The following is a 4,778-nucleotide window of genomic DNA, read 5'->3' on the forward strand; positions in this document are numbered from 1 at the left end:
GGATGGCCCTACTGCTGCATCTAATGGCTTACTGTGATCGCTGGTCCTGTATATGCTGGAGTTATGACTCACAATACACTTTGTATGACGCATATTAAAGCTGGATAAGTGCTAATTATGCCCTATTCATGGACTTGCCATACACACTCTAAAATCCAGCATTTGGAAACCCCCCTCTAGGAATCCTGCGTTTGCCACTGGCTGGCTGCAGACACCATCCCTTCTACTCCTAAGGCATCCACAGCACTGTCATGAAGAATACCTTGCAAGAGATGGCAGACAAGAACTATAGCCTGCATCTTTAGTGACAGAGACAGTATGGTAAGTCATAGTGCATTTTTACTTTATTTAAAGGTTGGCATATCTTTCAGTTAACATTATCATGCTTCACATGTCACATGCAGGGGAGGGATGTATGGGATTTGGGGTGGTGGTGAGAAGGTGGGGCCCCCGGAGATATCAGTATTTGCCACCTGACTTCCAAACAGACCCTTTGCAGAAAATAATGGGGTCACGAGAAGCAGATGCATTTCATTTTTGACTATTCCTACCCATGGTTGTCTCTGATGTAGAATTAGAATTATGTGTTGTAAGAAATTTCTCTATGTACCTTTCCATGCCCTAATAGGGGCAAGGTTGGAGAGACATTTACAATCCTTCTAGAACCAAGCTGTTTAAAATACACTCTGGAGCTAGAGATAAGCGGGTTTGGTTCTCTGAGAACCGAACCCACCCAAATTTACAGAACCGAGTCTCAAAGCAAGGCAAAACGTCATCATCCCACTGTCAGATTCTCGCGCCATTTTCATTCCGGCTGTGGTGTGCTGTTGTTGTCCATAGCGGCTGTGCTGTTGCTGTGCATAAGGGTTGGCTGCTGTTGTCCATAGGGGCTGGCTGGGCTGTTGTCCATAAGCACAATGTTGTCTATGAGAGCTGTGCTGCGGACAGAAGAGGGGAGCTTCAGTGGCTCCTGTGTCACTGCAGTCCATAAGGGCTGCTGCTGTGTTGTCCAGGGGGTGCTCTGTCCATTAGGGGTGCTCTTCCCCCATGTGTGAAAAAATAAAAAAGTGTTTTTTTTCTGTGTGTGCGCTTTAGCCACACTTATCAACAATGTAGCTGCACCAAGCATGTTGCCTGTGTCATTTATCAAGGGGCTGCTGCCTCGTTCAGGGGTGCTCTCCCCCCACAGTGTAAAAAAAAATTAATACAAGTTTTGTTTTCTGCGTGTGCATGTTAGCCACACTTATCAGCAACGTAGCTGTGCAGGGGTGCTGCCTGTGTTGTTTATCAAGGGGCTGCTGCCTCGTTCAGGGGTGCTCTCCTCCCAAGTGTAAAAAAAAATATATGAAGTGTTTTTTTTCTGTGTGTGTGCACATTAGCCACAATTATCAGCAACGTAGCTGCGCAGGGGTGCTGCCTGTGTTGTTAATCAAGGGGCTGCTGCCACATTCAGTGGTGCTCTCCCCCCCAACTGCGAAAATAAAAATATATTAAGTGTTTTTTTCTGTGTGTGCATGTTAGTCATACTTATCAGCAACATAGCTGTGCAGGGGTGCTGCCTGTGTCATTTATCAAGGGGCTGCTTCCTCGTTCAGGCATGCTCTTCCCCCAAGTGCAAAAAAAAAAATGTTAAGTGTCATTTTTTTCTGTGTGTGTGCATTAGTCCCACTCATCAGCAACGTTGCTGCGCAGGGGTGCTGCCTGTGTAGTTTATGAAGGGGCTGCTGCCTTGTTCATGGGTACTCTTCCCCAGTTTTAAAATTGTTTTTTTTTGGGTGGATGTGTGCGTGAGCCGCAAGTTAGCTGCACTATAATTGCTTGGTGACACTGCTGCAAGACCACAGTGAGTATGGAGGACAGTCACATGACAGGAGAGCAGGAACCCAATACCAGTCTTGTAGATGCTAGCAGCAGTCATGATGATGATGCAAGGCCGTCAACGTCATCTATGAAGGCCGATGCCCAAGGGCTTAAGTCAGGCCATGTAAAATCTACTTTTACCCTGTTAAAGAAAAAAAAATCTAACGTTAAGATAGCTATAGAGAATAAAAAAATTTGACAATATGCCATTCACTACACAAAGTGGCAAGGAAATGATAAAGCCTTTGCCTTTATTTATGACTGGTGGTTCTAGTTGTGATGATTTAAGCCCTTCTGCTTGTAGAAGAGGTACAAAAATTAAATTGTTAAGATGAGCAAGACACTGGAATCAACTGTGTGCTCTGAAATATCACAGATCCCTGAAGAGAGTCCAAGTGTGGTCGCGGTTGGCATGTGTGAGCCTGACCTTTCTAATACTGTACTTAAGTATACTGTATTTATGTGCCCTCTGCAAATGTGGGGATGAGCAGCACAAGTCAACATGCTGATGTAGAAATTGAGGATGCTTCTGTGGAATTGCACCAGGAGGATGAGGAGGATATTTATGTATTTGGTGATCACAACAAGGATGATGATGTTGATGCCAAGGATGTTTGTGTAAAAACTGTAAATCAGGCAACAGTTGTTGCCCATGGTGGGAAAAATCCCATTGTTGTCATGCCTGGGCAAAGGACCAAAAACTCCACTTTTCATATGTGGAATTATTTCCACCAAAATCCAGACAACCTTTTCCAAGCCATTTGTAAGAGTTGCCAAGTAACAGTAAGTAGAGGTAAGGATCTTAAAAATCTAGGAACCTCCTCCTTGTTACATCACTTGCAGCGCATTCAGTAAATTGAAAAGGGTTTTTCAAATTCTGTAACTTTGGCTAAAAAAAGTAACAATAATCAGTCCAGTGTCACCTAGCTCTCCCTTCTATCTGGATCCAAGAGCTTGCAATCTCCACCACCAACATCTGCATTATCATCAACATCCTCAATCGTGATCAGAAGTAGACCTGCATCCAATTTCATAAGAATGACTGTCTCCTCTCCTATCCATGGTTCCTCAGAAGGATCCTTGAGTGCTACACCTGTTGCTGCTGCTGTGAGTGGGTCTTCATCCCAGAACGGGACCAGGAAGAAGACTACTTTTAGTTTAATCAAACAATTGACTGTCAAACAATCAATTGCAATGGTGAACAAGTATGACAGCAAACACCCAGTTGCACAGCATTACTGATGCTATGCTGGATTAGATATGCATCCAGTATCCGCCATTAATGCAGTGGGTTTTACACATTTAATGGAGGTCCTGTGTCCCCACTACCATGTCCCTTCTAGATTCCACTTCTCTAGAATAGCAATTCCCAATCTGTACAAAACAATAAAAAAAAACCCTTATTAATGTCCTCCGAAATGCCGTTGTGCCCACTGTTCACTTAACCACAGATAAGTGGACAAGTGGGACAGGGCAAACTAAAGATTACATGACTGTGACAGCCCACTGGGTAGGTGTATTGCCTCCAACAGGGCAAACAGCAGCAGCATCATTCCACAAATGCTAGCTCATTCAGAGGCAGGCTACTCTGTGTATCACTGGTTTCCCTAAGAGGCATACCATTGAGAACCTCTTAGAAAAACTGAAGTTAGTTCAGACACTGCCAGCTTGAGTCAGGTCATTCCCCTAATCAGACTTCTGCAAAAGCAGCTGGAGAAACTGAAGGAGGAGCTGAAATGGAGTAATTTCGCTAAGTATGTCGAACTTGTAGATCAAGCCCTTCATTCGCTTTGCCAGGATCCAAGGGTCGTCAATCTCTTGAAATCAGATCACTATATTTTGGCGACCATGCTTGATCCTAGGATTAAGTCATACCTTGTGTCTTTCTTTCCGACGGACATAAATCTGAAAAGATGCAAAGAGCTTTTGGTGAAATAATTGTCAGCTCAAGCGGCACATGACACGGCAAAATCTCCTCCTTCAGTTTCTGCGGCTGCCAGGAAAAAACTACATTTTCCTAAGAGATCTACTGCTGGTGGTGATGCAGATCAGTCAGCAAAAACTAATGACATCTGGTTGGGTCTGAAAGAACTGGCTACAATGAGTGACATGTCTACTGTGACTTTGTCTGATATGGTCACCATTCTGAGATTACTTCCCCAAAATGTGGAAAAGATGATGTTCATCAAAATGCAAAAATAAGATTGTAACCATCTTCCTAAGAACCAGAAACAAAATGGTGTCAGCAAGCATGCAAACTGCACAGACTGTGGAGAGCGCACAGCCTATGCAGTATACTTAAAGAATCATGCATCCACAGATGCTGTCAAAGGTAAAACACTGCTGGAGGTGTAGTCTGGAAACAAGCCAAATTTCAATCATCTCAGAATGTTTGGATGCTAAGCTTATGCTCAGATTCCAAAAGAAAAGAGATGCAAGCTGGATCCCAAGTATCTTGCTTGGATGTTGTCAAGAGAAGTAGGTTGATTTGATCCCACACAGGAGTTTAAAATGTAGGTAATTAGAAGAGAGTAGTGTGTATAGTATAATGAAACCAGCAATGGAATGTGTTACAAACAAACAATACCCCGCAAATTGCTATTATCATTTTTGGTGTTCGTGGTGCTCCCTAGAGTCAAGAGATTGTATCAGAGTATATGTCTAGTGTTTCCAGTGCCGCAAAGCACAGAAAACAAAGTGGAAGACTCTTTTTAGGGGTACCCTTTATGTATAATGTTTGTAATTAAAATGTAATTTTTAAATAAATTTATTCAAATATTAAAATAAGTCCATACAGATGCTGACTCGTTTATTAAAACAAAATTATACTATAAACCTTGATACAGGTCTTTAGTAGATTAAACACTGAAAATACAGAAAATTCAAATGGACGGGGGTATGCATATCCACAGAACATT

This window comes from Taudactylus pleione, unplaced genomic scaffold (genome assembly GCF_031769625.1).
Source record: "Taudactylus pleione unplaced genomic scaffold, aTauple2 ptg000454l, whole genome shotgun sequence".
In the NCBI taxonomy this organism is placed as follows: Eukaryota; Metazoa; Chordata; class Amphibia; order Anura; family Myobatrachidae; genus Taudactylus; species Taudactylus pleione.